Source organism: Opisthocomus hoazin, chromosome 5 (genome assembly GCF_030867145.1).
Source record: "Opisthocomus hoazin isolate bOpiHoa1 chromosome 5, bOpiHoa1.hap1, whole genome shotgun sequence".
In the NCBI taxonomy this organism is placed as follows: domain Eukaryota; kingdom Metazoa; phylum Chordata; class Aves; order Opisthocomiformes; family Opisthocomidae; genus Opisthocomus; species Opisthocomus hoazin.
The window spans coordinates 14,630,816-14,646,430 of NC_134418.1; the positions used below are offsets into that span (position 1 = coordinate 14,630,816).

General features: G+C 39.6%; 1 protein-coding gene across 5 annotated transcripts in view; it reads left to right on the forward strand.

Annotated features, from left to right (window-relative positions):
• Positions 1-15,615, forward strand: part of JAKMIP1 (janus kinase and microtubule interacting protein 1) — a 281,939-nt gene that overhangs the window by 250,432 nt on the left and 15,892 nt on the right. For 3 of the 5 annotated variants that reach the window (XM_075420482.1, XM_075420481.1, XM_075420484.1), the window contains exons 16-17: positions 1,487-1,598; positions 1,927-2,103. The gene's annotated coding sequence lies outside the window, so the exon portion shown is untranslated. Of the gene's footprint in view, positions 1-1,486; positions 1,599-1,926; positions 2,104-12,208; positions 12,262-15,615 lie in introns of all 5 variants that reach the window. The other 2 variants (XM_075420483.1, XM_075420486.1) reach the window with 1 other exon arrangement.

Genomic DNA, 15,615 nt, shown 5'->3' on the forward strand with positions numbered 1-15,615 from the left:
ATATCCACCTAAGACTTCATGACCGCCAAAGGCAAAAATCTATCCTATATTAAATCATTTAAACACATTGAGCTTTTCACATCAACTTTTTACCTATTTTCATTTTCTGCCATGGTTATACCCAGATGAAGCATTGCAAAAGTCTGTCATGAGTTCAGCAGGTACCAAGGTAACCCAAGTCTTTGTTTGAAGACATTGTTTGTTCTATGAATATTTAATGTGAAGCGACCATTGAACTGCATAATTTGATAGAGATCGGGGTGCTGTTCCTTGAACACCTCTAATGCTCTCATGCTTTCTTCACTTTTTAAAAGTGTTGTAAGAGAATAAACACCAAATGCTGTGTTCTGGAAAAAGGCATGAAACAAGCTAATGCTCATATATTTTCCTGGCAGTATTTCTGAAACTCTCCTGGGAGCTCAGCAGTTGTCTCTCAGGCAGTGGGTTGCTCAGAGGCTTTACAGGCACACCGAGGTTGGTTCCCAGCACACGATATGGGATGTGCCTTCTCAGACACGCGTTAGCTTCTCCTGGGATTTGTAGTTCTTCCCCCAGTGAGCCCCTTGCAGACATCGAGTTAGTCGTCGTAAGCAGTGGGCTGAGACTAGGTCAGTTTATCTTGGTGGTATTACTCATGGTTAGCCTTCCCCGTACTCGTTGTTGGCTCCAAATGCTGAGGCAGCTTCTGCGCCTTTTATGGCAGCTCTTTAATGGTATTGTTTGTAGTTATTACTGTAAGTACACTGAGATTAGGTTTATTTCTCTGCACTGCTTAGAATTCACCCTAAATATTATTCAAAACAAATTCTTCGAAATCGTCCTCCACATTGTATTGCCTATATGTCCTCTTTGCCAGATGTCTTAATTGTCTGTCATTGTTGGATTCTCTCTGTGATCTAAAAGTGCATTAGCTCATTTGACTCTTTGTTTCTCGTGTCGGTGCCCTACGCCTGTCCTTCGAAATGCAGTAGCACACTTTCTCCCACTGCAGACACTGGTTCCTTTCTTGGTGTTCCTACCTGTGCTTTGACTGTATGTGCAGATGATAGGAATATGAAAAAAAAATATGGAAATGCCATAGACCATATGGCCATATGACAAACGAGTGTATCTTGTCCCTTTGGCCCCCTCCACCTGATTTCTGCTCCAGGGGACTCTTCCAGTACTCCATGCCACTGAGCTAGGAGCTGCCATTGAAAAATACAACAGCCAAGAGAAATGTTTCTATTTTTTGTGAAATTCTCAGACACATAAATTGCTCCTTTGCGGGCCCTGTGAAGTGGGGTCAAGGATATGTCAAGGACAATTGTTAAAGTCCAAGATATTACTGTATTCACTCCCACAGGGAGAACTTTCTTCCATGTGATTTAACACTTTCGGTTCCCGAAAAGATTGATAGCATAGACTTCAAGCTATAATCATTTTTAGCATGAAAGAACTAATTTAATTTTCAAACGATTTTATGACCTTTGTGATCTTTTCACAGGAGGAGTCCAGATGCCAAAACGTAGAGCAGTGAAGCCATGAAGTACTTTTTGCCAAAAAAATATTTTACAAATTTCTAAAGAAAGACAAGTAGAGAATAAAGCCTTTAAATGGTAAGGATTTAAGAAGACCTACATTACTCCCAAGTGGTCTGACACTCCTGCGTAACCTAAGTGTTCTAGAATATAATAAAACTTGATGCTATTTCTCCTCTCTATCTCATTTAATGTACCCCATATTACATACACCTATTACATAGTACACAAAGTAGTGCAATCTCTGCTGCTGCAATCAGGTAAAAATCCTTTCAGGTTGATGGAGTAGTACTCATTTACTCCAGGGAAAGCTTGATCTGGTAGCGTATCAGAAAACACTGCCTAGTAGGTAGTATCGCTAAAAGAGGCTAACTTATTTTGTAATTAATATTTCTTCTTTTTCCAGATTGTCTTAGAAAAATCGTGCTCTCTATGTACTTTTCCAATCAGTGTTCAAACTGCTGGTGTTTCTGGCTTGATTTCTGAGAAGATGAGTGCCCAGTGCAGCTGTAGGAGAGAAGTGCCTTGGTGTGAAGCTCAGCCTTGCTCTGAAAAGCAACGGCCTGTTGCCAGCTCTTTTAAGGTAGCAATCGTACTCTTCATGTGAAAGTTAATGCCGATGTTTATCCTCAGAGCATATCTGTGTGAATCCATGCTATTGTTTTCATTTCAAAAGTGTCTTTAATTTAAATATATGTGTGTTCTAATAAGGAGACACTTTTATGCCAAAGAACCTGTGAAGGGTCAATAGTACATTAAGGTGATTTAGCAGAAATGCACAAAGTTGCTTAGTGCTACTTTTTTTTTTTTTTAACTGAAGCATCTGTTTGTGATTCCTGACTAGATATCGCGTATCTGGGTGAACAGAGTTTCAGTGTCTTGTTAAAAGCAAGTTCCAAGTGACAGAAGATGGAGTTGGAGGTAGGATTAATTGTAAGGGAAGTGGGGGCTAAGGGTGTTTGGTTTCAGTTTTAAGAATCAAGCCTCATGCTCTGGTTAACACTGAGATATATGGATTTGACACAGATTGAGTAGGAGATAACCAGAGCAAGGAGATAAAGAGCAACCTCGGATCACCTGATTGGGACCTAGTTTTATTCACTGTAGCGTGGAAAAAATGTTAGCAAGGGCACAATAAAGGAGTACTCAGCTAAGGCAAAGATTGCTTTGAGAATTTGAAAATATTATTATGTAAAGACTTGTGGGTTAGAAATACAGGGACTTCAAAATTTTGATGATCTTCTGAAGCTTTGTTAAGAAAGTTATGATTTTTCTTACTGAAGAAAGAGGCAGAACATTATGTCTTAGTCAAGAGTGGAGAAAAATACTGGCTAGATCGAGAGTGTCTCTGGTAAAGAGATTTTAGTCAAGTCCTTCCACACTAATCCAAATGTCTTGAAAAGTCACGTTCCTGCAGTGCATGAAGGAAAAGAGTGAGAAAATCAGATTTCCTCACCAAGAATGCCTGGTCTGTAAGATGAGATGTGTGGGTTGTTTGACTTTGGATTTTGCAGGGAGAACATTACACAGCGCTGGTTACCCACAGATTTCCTCCTGACCTGAGCAATTTTGCATTATACACATCCTAGAATGCAAATGGAAGTGATAAATGCCTGCTGTTACGTGTCCCTGCATGCACAGGCTGACATCAGTAAGGAGAGATAGTTCTTTAAATGTTTTTATAGGTTTAGTTTTTGAAATGCTGTGTAGTGCTTTAGAAAAGCCACCAAGCCAGCCCTTCAGCAGGGAGCTGTGGCAGGTCCCTTTATCTTAAAAGGATATATATGATGTAACTTTTATGTATTAATAGGTATTTGGGTCTAAAGGTGATATTTTTTTTACCCAGATCAGAGTAACTAATGTTCAGGCATGAACAAGCTTTGAAATGTTCCCTTCTTGCTGTTATTCTGTCTCCAGAGAGGAGATCCTCTGATTTATTGCTCCTAGACATGCCTCCCATGTTAAGTGTCCGTGCATTGTATGTGTCCAGGGGGAGGGCAGAGGCTGTGCTGTACGGGGCCACAAAACCAAAATCAGTCAGCCTCTTAGATTAAAAACGCAACACAAATTTACTCTTTTGAAACAGAATCCTGTTTGCATTTGAATTATTTTTTTTTTTACCTTTGAAATAAAAATGAGAGATCTGTTAATTCCACACAACTGTAGGCAGCATCAGTCGTGGTGACAAATCTGACAAAATAAACAGAGATAATCTTGATTCAGATAAATAAGAGTCTTTCTTGTTTGTGCTGTATGCTAGCCAAGGCAAGGTAGTTTTACCCACCTAAATGAGAATGCAGTGATTCTTGAGTTTTGATTGCCATACAATAGATACTGCATGTTTGTTAGGTTAAAGTTTATTTTTACTTAGTGCTTGTAAAGTTTTAATCAAAACACTTCACACAAGATCTTTAAAGTCTCTGATTATACTGAATAGCTTATCCAACAGCTGATAATTCAACATTTTTTGGAGTTGCTTTAATATAATTGAAGACCCTTGTTTTTTTAATGTAGATGTCATTTGACCTATGCAAGATAAAACTGACAACTGTCTTCGCAAATACCTTACTAGACTATAGTGAGGAAGTGAATAGAAAGCTAATGACGAATAAAACTAGTTATCTTGGGTAAAAGCAAAAATTGTGTGAGTGCTGATGAGCAATACTTTTTTATTTCATAGTTTTTATAAGAAATGATTGACTCGCTTTGTAACAGGGACAAATTAATCCAGCACATTCATATTATGAAGTTTGTATTATGTAAGGTTGTAGCAGAGGTCTCCAGAGGTAAAGAACTAATGTTCTGCACACTGTGTCCCCAGCTGGACACTCAAAGGCATGCTTTTGATCGTCTTTGTCCCAATCTCTTTTGTTGTTTTTAGCAAGTTCATCTGGGGGAAGACGCAGAATGGGTAATGAGAGAAAAATGCAAGGAGTGAACTAACACTTCTCTTGGGCTACATGGGACAGTCTGTCAGCTTTCTTGAGCTTCATGCTTAGCAAGAATTATATACTTGCATTAACAGTAACAATGTAGGGTTTGTTTTTAACTATGGAATGTTCTTCAGATGGAAACATAACTTTCTTTTGTGAAGGTGTCTCCTTAAGTTGTATCTCAATTCATGTAGCACCATGAATGCAGTGCACCATATGCTGGTGATTCCCTGCTTCCCAGATAGGACCTCACTGATTTTCAGAGAGACTAAAGTGAGGAGTAGTGTCTGAGGTGCCAAATTTACAGAGATACATAGATAGATGGCTAATTGGTGTAGTGTATACAAGTCTCTACATGCTGTAAATGTCTAATTTACATTCAGAGTGGATGTGTTGGCCCGAGTGTTTAGTTTGCACTTAGGTAACTGTAGATAGCATAGTGGAGCACGCAAATTGGATTTCTTCTAAGTGAATCTAAACTGGAAAATGCTCTCCAGCTGCTGACAGCTTTCAGTCCATTGGATCAGACCAAAGCTATTCCAAAATCAACCCCCCTAAACGTTTCTGGTATGAATATTTGGTCCTTAACACCAGCTTTCTGCTATGTCTGCTCCTATTGCACTTCATTACTTGCTAAGTTAGACAAAGCCAAAAATATTAATGGGAATTTAATATTTTAAGAGTCTTAGATAATTCTGTAAATCACTAAAGGTACCTTCAAACATGGACTCTATGACAACAAACCTGCTTTCAGTGCTCCATACCAAAATATTAAAAAACTGTCTAAATAAAAGTATATTTCTTTGGTCCTAAATTTTTTTTCACAAACTAGGAAATTACTTTAAAAGCAGGTATTTGCTAAAAACAAACAAACAAAAAATTGTAACCAGGTACTTTTCAGACAGTTGCAAACATATGGTCTTTGTTCTCATTATCACACAATCTTGAAAAAGCTGTAGTAACTTGGGACAAAAAGGTTATTTACTGTTAATGGTGTCTTAAATACTTACTTGCATGCTATTAGTTGCGATAAAATAGCTCCTGTTAAAGTAAACAGTAAAATAGAGTTCGCTTCAGTTATACAGGATCAAAGCTTGGATGAATAAACAATTTCCTATTTGTTTGTGGTGCTATTCATAAAACCTTTGAATTTTCTCCTTTACACGTAAGTAGAGCCCCCTGAGAGAGAGCTTTGTTTCAACACCAGAGGCAAGCTATATTATCTCTGGTTGCAAAACCACTTTAATCTGGAGGTGACAAACAGGAGAGATTAATGGTTTTAATTTGGACACACGCAGCCAAGTACCTTAACAAAGGCAGCATGGACATGATTGCCTGGGATTTAAGAAAGAAAATACTGATTTGGTTTATGATCTTAAAATACATTATTATTTAGCTTAAAATATTTTTAATATCACCATAGAGATTGGAATACTCTGTATGCTGCAGTGTCATATCAGCAAAACCTGTTAAGTATAGGTTTAAGCACAGAATGAAATTTCATGAACTTCAATAGCAAAAAGACACTTAACTAAAAGTACAGATAAACTGAGGAGTTAAGCAGGTGTTTAAACATTGTAGTAGTTCTTACACCCTTGTTTTTACAAGGAGATGATTAACACACAGAGGGGTGAAGTGACTTTCCCAACATTTCCCAAGAAGTCTGGGGAGGAGAAAGAAGCTGAACACCATTTTCTTGGGCTTTACACACTAGGTTAGACTCAAGAATGACCTATAAAGTCACCCTTAAAATGCAGATGGTGTCAGCATTGCTATTTGTCTATGCAAATCCTGGTGGGAGGGAAAAAACCCCGGTCTTTGCACGGCTAAGGGCCTTTACTAGACAGGTTTTTGGACAGATATTTAGGCTAGTTTTATCAGCATGACTGAAACTTTTAGGGAAAAATAATTTATAAAAGTTTTAGGCAACATTTTCATGCATCTGTGGATATTTTTCCTTGTCTTTACATTGTTTTTAGATACTGTTTGACCCTTTTCTGCTAAAGATGAGAGAGATGGGCTGGGATTCAAAGGAGGGTTGCAGAAATTATGTTGATATATTTTAAGTTTTAGCCAGCGTGCTGTGTTCTCTAAAGAATCCTTTTCTGAATTCAATTAAAATAAAAGGCTTAGAACACGGGAGGGTGCAAAGAGATGACGAGAACTGACGTATGGTCATATTAACTGGAGAGATATAAAGTTCATTTTCAAAGGCACAAGGGAACTCAGTGGTGATGGGCTCAAAAAAACCCTTCACATTCTTCTGTTGTGCTAGGAGCATAGGAAGATTTTTTTCCTCAGTGGTTGATATGAGTGGTGCAAAAAGTGCGGTCTAAGACTTTCTGAAGATTAACTCGTGACATGTGAGACCGCAACCAGGAAAAGCAAAGCACCATTCAGACCTCTGTGACGGTGTGTCATATTCAGCACTTTTAAAAAAGCAGGCCATTTAAATATAGCTGGGAAGCTAAGGAAGGCAAGTTTTAAAAATCTTAGGCAAAAGCCTTAAAATATCAAACAGAAATAAATCTAAATGTTACAAGTGTGAAGTTAGACATATGGTGTGATGGTTTTCGGGTTGCTGTCAGTCATACAGGTTGATTGGAAGTAGAACTCTATCAGTACTCGGAAAGCAGGTGGATGGACACAATCTAATCAGTTTGTCCCCTCCCCAGTCTTAAATGGATCTGTTTGAAATTAATGTTTTTGCCAGAAAATGGCTGTGGACTAACTAAAGCAAATTTTTCACTGGGCTTGTGAGGGCCTATCCTTCCTGTACTGTCTACAGATTACAATAGAAGCAATGCGAAAAAAAAGGCCAAATGCAGAAGATACGAAAGCTCTTTGTTGGCTGAATCACCCACAGTAAGAAATCAAAGCTAAAAAACCAATCAGCTAACCAACCAATCAACCAAAACCCAAAAAATCCCAACCATCCATCTGATTACAGAGCTGTTCAGTCCAAGAATCCCTTACACCGCTGTCTGCTTTACGAGACTTGAAGGGCAAAAATGCTTCTGCATTTTGTGTCAAGACTGCAGTGATAAAGGAGACTTACAGTGGATTTAGTTCATCCCTGTTAGTTCCTCCACTGATATTCATAGATTTTTTTATGGCTTTGAGGCACTGCATCTTGAAGCTCAATTTCCCTCCTCCCTGAAAATAGAAAAGTAATCCTGCTGCCTCTGGGAGAAGAAGTTGGCTCAGAAAAGAATTATATTAGCACAACATATATATAAAAAAAAAAAAGTAAATAAAAAAGGAACTTGCTTGAGAGAGAACAATGAATGTTTATTTACTGTCTCGTGGAGACACAATTTTGTGACTGCATGGAAGGTCAGCATATGACTTATATGCTACTCAAGTCTCACTTGAAGGCACACTGTTGTGTCTCTTTTGCTTGGATGATTACCCAGCATGAGAATTTCTTGCCTGTCCTGGACCTGAAGCAGTTAAAAGCCAGATAGAGCTACCCATGCCTTTCTAGTATAAGTTCATGCATACACACTCAGGCTGTTTGTGTCGTAGTAATAAAGGAAACACAGACTAAAACTATGCTGGCTGCCTGCCATGCTTGTAGTAGCTGAACCTGTGTTTTAATAACACTTCAGCAAAGGAAAAGAAATAAAGTTACTTCAGTTCCTGAGTATCACCCTCCACATACAGATCCTGCATGTCACCATCCTGATTGCATGAGCAACATTTATTGGGGCCTCTTCTTTTGTCTGCTGAAGAATGGTCAAACAAACTTTTAGATATTATTCTGATGTGTTATGAGCTTGTAGTAAACTGCTCGCAAGCAAGTCTCTAGTTGAATGAAAGTTACTGACTTCTTAAAAAGAACCAGTTGAGTACAAGAAAATAAAAAGTGAGTTGAAGGAAAATGTGATCTTAATATGTGCTTAATATTCCATAAGCTGGCTGACTAGTTCTGAATTTGCCTATTTGAAACATTGTGGCAATCTGCAAATCTGGTGAACAACTCCAGCTTCTACAAGGTGCTAATAAATTGGTCAACCATACTGCAAAATGCACATTAGTCTCTAGACTTTATGAAGTAGTTTAATTGTGTGCTAAACTGAAAATAGGAAATAAACAGCGAGTTTAAATACTGTTGTCTTAATGTATTGTATCACATACTCTTCTTTAGCATTTAAAGATAAATGTATTTCCGAAAGGACATGAAATAGGATAAATGTAATATCATGAGTAGAGTATATATGAATTTCATAGACCATTAATCATTAATCTTTTAAGGTTCCTGTTCAAGGAAAAATACCTTAATGCAGCTATCAGCTCTTCTCTGCTATCTTGATTGTGCAGGTCACACAGAGGTTGCTATAGTAACCTTGCATTACCAATGTAAAGACAGTGAAGGATCTGGCTATCTAGATAAATAAAATAACTGAGGGGTGCTTGCAACCAACACCCTGATTAATGTAACATTTAGGTCCACTTGAGCAGTTAGTCCTGTGTGGATTACGCCCTTGACTTGTGGAATAGGAGAAAGGCTGGCACTCGAAGCCAATTTCATGTGGAACAGGTTAGTAATTACGGAGGTGCTCTTCACTGGGAAAGCCTGTGCATGATGGCATATACGATCTTCATTTGTTGTGGTCTGCAATCACACAGTCAAAAGACAGTCTGCTGTGGTTCCCATGTGTGAACTTGCCCTCAGGGAAGCAGATACAGTTTGGACATTTGGAAACCCAAGAAAAAGTAGTTTCGGTGAAGCTGAGGTAAGTCCACGTTGTTGAATACATTGTTGAAGCACACGGCCTGGTGCGAGTGGTGACTAGGCACTCTGTCTTATGGGGAGAACAGAGGAGATTGCACACTGGTTTGGTAACAGACATCATTAAGTGCTAGTGCCAGTCTGTCGTGATGATAAAGGAATGAGAAGATGTACATGGGAAGAAGCAGCAGATTTCGGAACTAGATTTGCCCGTGAGTTGAACGTTTCTGACAGTTACTGCGGGGGCCTGAGCCCCAGCTGGAGCTCTGCAGTATGTGGGTACACAGAGGACTCTCTAGGGGGAAAAATCCTAACTTGCGTAGTTTTTTCTATAATGAGGAAGCTTATTGTGGGAGTTGCTTTCTTTTACCAGGCCTCTGAGTTCTCAGAAACTTGTAGGAAGTTTGAGGCTTTTTCCTTAAGTTGGTTTTAGTTAAACATGGCCATTGGGTTCAAAAGTAACACAGGAATGCAGGTACAGAGAGGCACAGTAGTGAAGAATGCTCTGTTTCCATTGGAAACCAAGCCTAAAAATACTCCTGTAGCCACAGCTCAACTATGCCACCAATTGAAACTGCTGGCAAAGCCTGTGACACAACAACTCGAGACTAAACCAGTGAAATAAAAGAAAGACTTAAAGTTGTAGTCTCTCGTGAGCCTTCGTTCAGCCTTCAGTCCTACAAAGGAAACCCTTATAGCTTTAGAAGGGTCCCAGCTCTTTTCCTTTTTGTCTGGCCCTGAAAAGCCAGCTCAGTTTTGTGACTTGCTTTGTTGAGACTGTCAGCCCACTCCCTGTGAGAGGCTGCTGCTGTCCTGGCAGCTTTCTGCAGGGGGAAAAAAGGAAAGAAAGATTCTGCATCAGCAATTCCATTCGTATCGCTTTCCTTCCCTCCTTCCCAGAACAAAGGTGGTTTTGTTTGTGCTCAAGAACCAACTAAAAAGTTTGGCTGTGAAATGAGCTCTCCTCTGGAGAAATGGGAAGGGGTAGAAGATGTAGCATACAACTGCCAGACACAAACTTCTCCCCGCTCCCTCCTCCACGTCACGGGCTAGAAATGGCTTTTGCATTAGCTGGTGGTTGTGTTGTTTCACAGAGCTGCAGAGCAGCAGTTGCTGGTTCTGAATCCTTGACAGAAGTAATTTAATAAATTAGAATATTCTATTCTAATTTTGTGAGGTAATAAGATAGGACAGAACTTGAAAGAAAAGGTGCTTACCCCTCGTTGGCGGGACACAGGGAACAGAAAGGTTGGGTATTTGTAATTTGCTCACATTGGTATTTGTTTCAGTTCAGAATCTTTGGCGCTGTCAGAAACCAAAGAGATAGGTAAAGCAGTTAACCCTCGCAGCTAACACCCACCTAGGTATCTCAAGATGGTCATTACTTGAGCAGACTGAATAACATTAGACTCAACGAAATAAAAATTCTCCCAATAGCTCCCACTGGTGTGTCATCTCTGCTGATAAAATATGTCCTGTCCCTAAAAAGCTTTTATTCATATTGCTTGTTCCTTGTGTAACCAAGGATTGTCAGGATCAGAGAAGTGTCACGTTATTCTTCTTCCTGTCAGAGATGGGGTAGATATCTTGAATATAGGGGAATCTCTTGTGTGTATTAGTCTTATGAAAAGATAGCCACAGGCAAAGTACTGCTGAGCACATTTCAAGGTTTAGACTATAGTGACAAGAGGATAGGCATGGCCCATATACCCACGGCAGTCAGGCACCAAAACTAGACTGGTAACTGAGTGCCCAACTCTCTGCTTAAATCCCTTGGGTAATGATGGAGTAAGTTTGGAGGAATGTGTGTATTTCCTTTGGCTTCCACTACAGACAGCAGTTTACATATTTTGAAGTAAAGAAAGAAAATGTAATGCCTCTGTAAGAAATGGTAATGAAGTGAGTGTAACTGGAAGCTGTCTGGTGTCATTCTTTATGAGCTTGGTGCCCTTTCTCAGGCTCAAGGCTATGGAATTTGCAGGATAATCAGCCACATAATCCTGTGCAGCTCTGTATGCTCAAGCAAAAGATGTGGGATACAGAATGTCTGGGTAATTAGCCTTGACAATCTTCTTCCAGCTTTTTTGGCTAAAATGACTTGGAGAACTGACCTTTGTCTCTGGTGTCTGGTACTGCAAGTTAAATGCTAGCTTGAGGTTTGAATGGGGAGAAAGCACGGTCATTCTCTTCCTCGTAGCTGCCTGCACACAGACGTGAGCCATAGAAGAGGCTGTCGTTGGTGAGGCTGCTCTCCACTGGAGGAGCATGCCAGTTGGACTGGTTGCATCCCAGTGCTGTTGATGAATCTTCTGAAAACATCACATGAAGATCTATTCATAAAGGAGTGAGGAAGGGTGGAAGAAAGTAAGGGTGAATGAACGATTTTATTTAAAATTTAGTTCACGCTTTCAGTGAAGGTCTATTTTTCCCTTTGAGCTTGCCAACAGCCCTTAATTCATATCACTTAGAATAAAATGACTTCTGGGTGTAAGGATGATTTGAATTGTCTTTTCTGTATTGCTAAATAATGATTACCTGGGGAGATACAAAATGTAAATTGGCAATGAATGAGGTATAGCTTGTAATACTTTAGATGTATTATCTCCAACCTGAGGCCTTCAGTCAAAAGAGAAGGTCATCTGTTACCGTTAAAGAGCACTGCAACAGGTATTTATATTTTCATTTTTCTTCTTTTTCCAGTTGAATTTTCTCCTCACAAACAGTGCAATGCTTTTCTGAGGAGGCATGTGCCACAACTTCTTAGACTTCCTAAATTCTATTTTTTCATGAGATAATCTACGTTTCATAAGGTAGAGAAAGGAGGGATCTGTATTTGGCTGAATGCCTGATCTTCACTAGTTTCCTGGAAATGTGTGATTTTTTTTCCCTTTATTTTCTTTTCTGAACAATCTCCTCTTTGTGCAACTGCTATGTGAACAATTCAGACCATGAAAACATTAAGTCTCACTTCCAATAAGCTATGTTCCTGTGTTGGAATTAATTTTTTTCTTTTGTTCCAGATACATTACAACATGCCCTACATTATGCTGACTCAGACAGCAGCGTAGAAGAGGTACTAATTAGTCCCATGAAGTATCCTTCATGCTTTGCTGAACAACAGAGGATGTGTTTCTTAACCTCCCGGCCTCATTTTTCACATTTAGAAAATAGGGCTGGAATTATTGATGATACTAGGGTATAATACACTGAATCCTGATTAGCTGGGGCAAGATTGTACTGGACAAATGTGCTGGAGGGAGAGGAGTATGGCCTGCCTTGAAATCCTCCCCAGATATTCCCAAAGAGAACAAGCAAACTGGAAGCGTATGGAGACTTGTCTCTTGTCTCCTGTTTGCTGAAGTGAAATGAGACTGCTTGTATCTGGTCTCCTTACAGACCTCTGGGTTTGTCTTTCCACGGAGCAAGAGGGAATATGTGAAGCTTTGTGGCTTCTGCACTACTGCAGACTCCACCAATGAAGTGCATAAGCAACAGTGGGCTTGCTATTTAACTGAACTCTGCTTTTCTAGTTAATTGTTCTCCTCCTATGGTTTTTCATATTTAAGCTGTATCATTATGCCTAACAAAATGTTTGGTTTTACCTGCTGTGATTTTGAATAATTCATGGTATTAATATGCAGTTCGAGACTATCATATGTTCTCTCTGGAGGAAACCAAACGTTGCTTCAGTGTTTTTTTTTGTCTTTGAAAGTGATTGGAAGGGAGGGTTTGGTTCCCATGGTCTTTTATAAGAAAGTTAATTTTGAATCACCCAAGCAAATTAAAGAAGGCATAATGAAGGTATAGTAGTCACAAAATGTTTGAAATATTTTTACGAAATAGCTTGCTAAGATACAAATTAACCTAACTAAACCAGCCCAGGACCTCCATAAACAATGTCTTGTACTTTCAGTCAATTGTTTCCACAGACGTAGTCAGTGACAACACTGTGTTTATCCTACAGCAGTGTTACCGCAGCTCTCAATTTCCTTTGATTTCATTTCCTTTTCTTAATGGATGGGTTAACCAAATCTAAAAATAAAAATCTGTTTTTTCAATTATGACAGGGCTTTTCTTAAATGAGTTTTGTGAGTTGCCTTGGAAACAAGAAAACACTGAAGTATGGCCAGAAAATAGTGTCATGCCAAGCATTGTTTCTTGTTTTTTGCTCCCAGCTTAATACTAGATAAATGATATGGCTGAGTCGTCCAGCTGTTAGCTGATACTGGTAGGTAACTTCTGAACAAAGTTCGGTGTGGTATGCTTGCTTTGATTAGAAGAAAGTCAATGGGACTACTCCACAGTGAAAAGTCATGGTGTCAGAAAAATGCTTTTTAAAAGTGTTTTTCTTCTCCATCCTGGCATGTGTTCTGGAGTCGCTTCACTCTCCCTCTGTCTGCACTTCATCGCAGTCTCAGGATTGCATTGACTCCATCTCTATACAGTCCACAGCAGCCAAGATCTTTCAGACTGCAAGGCTGAAATCTTCTTTATGGTTATCTTCACAGAAAGTTATGGAGTATTTTCTGATTTCTCCAAGTGATGAAAATGCTCGTCCTCTGAACATGAAGGAGACCAGTTTAATGTTAAAACAAAGATAATTCCTAAAGGTTAACTGCTTTATAAATAGCCAGATTGTTCCCTCTCCTCACTGCAAGTTTGCAATCTGCTTAATATATGCACAGTCAGGGAAAAGCTGTAAATATAATGCTAAAAGCAGACGCTTGGAACTATTGCTCTTGCTTTTCTTCAGCTTCTGCAACTGTTTGCAGTAGTTATTGCCAACAGAACTGTTGTATCCTAGTACTTTGGACTTGATCTTATAAGTCTCCTACATATGCTGTTCCCATTCCAACACTCTTGAACAGGTCTGTGTGAGAAGGTTTTGCAAGACCAAGTTGTTAACTGAAAGCCACAAGTATGTCACCACCTGTTTAAGCCATCAGCCTAGAACGGAGCTAGCTCATGAAATTATGCCAGCCGAAGTCCTGGCTAAAAACCCATAGTAACCAAACATTTTGTCTGTAAGAAGCCCACCCCTCAAAACTTATCCAGACAGATCCATTCCACTTGCTTCTCCCCTTGTGAATGATTGAAGTTCACTCTTCCAGAGGTTTTCCAGCAAGTCTTGCTGATCTTTCAGCTGCAGCCTTATGGCCATTGATAGCTGTTCTTTTCTCATCCACCTATTCAAAGCAGAACCTAAAAAATGCAGAGGTTATCTGCATCCATAGCCTTCTCTCTGCAGACAGCCCCAGAAGATCTGTGACAGTAAATAGCATTCTTGCTCCACAGGCATGTAAATCTATTGAAGGTGCTGAGGTGATCCAGGAAATTGCTGCCCTCAAATTCCTGTGACTGTGTGCTCGAGGCGTAGTGTCATCTCTGATACCTGTCTGCCACTGGTGATCTCCAAGAACTCCTTATAAAACTGTAGTCTAATGCATTATCAAGGTGTAGGAGGGAAGGACGTATTTGATGTAAATTTAGTCAGGAAGTCTTTGAAACTGATTACTTAAAGTGGGTGGGGAAAGCCGGTGGAGCGTGATAGACATACAGAATTTTTTTCCTGCTTTCACGATAGTGTTGATTAACTGGGCTTAGTATAGCACTGCATATATTAACTCCGTAAAATTGCTCAGTGGATGATGCTGTTCTGTGGATGAATTCAACAGGCCATGCTCTGGATGTTATTACAGATGCAAATTTAGGGGGTTTTAGAGCTGTATTTCTGCAGATAAAACCATTGTTTTTGGTGAACTTGGTATTGAACTATTGTCCTGGCCTAGGGTCAATATTTCAATTTGTGGTAAAAATGGAATCAAATACAATAACAAAAAGACATGAAGCCACACCTACAGAATGGACCATTTATTCTGAAAAGTCTCAGACTAAGGAGTAACTGTAGGGAAATCCTCCTTCACGTATGCTACTCAGCATAGGTACCCATGAGAGATGTCAAAGGCTTGTCTGTCAGTCAGTCTGCTAGTTTACATGCCAAGTCCTGTTTGGTCTTTCTCATTTGTGCTTGTTGGTCATGCTGACTCATCAGCTATAAGAGCCTCTGATCTTCCTTTGGTGCTGCTCTAGACATGGTCTACCATTCTGCAGGCATGCGCTGCACGACTTGCTCCTAGTGCGTCACCTTGCATTTAACCATAATAGAATATTTATAGAAAATCGGTGATTTCATTTCATTCTAGCTGGAGGCTGGAGTTACAAATTAGAGTTACCTTCTTGGTCTAGAACTGGGATTTGCGTAGATGTCTACATGTATTTGATACCCGAGTAAAGCACATTATGGTGCCTACTGTAGTAGGTCTTTTGTTCTCAGATATGAGTGCATGTCATGGATCTATGCATACTTCATTTCAGTGTGAGAGCTGGGCACCTGCTGTCGACTTGTGTCCCCTTCCCTTCAGAATGC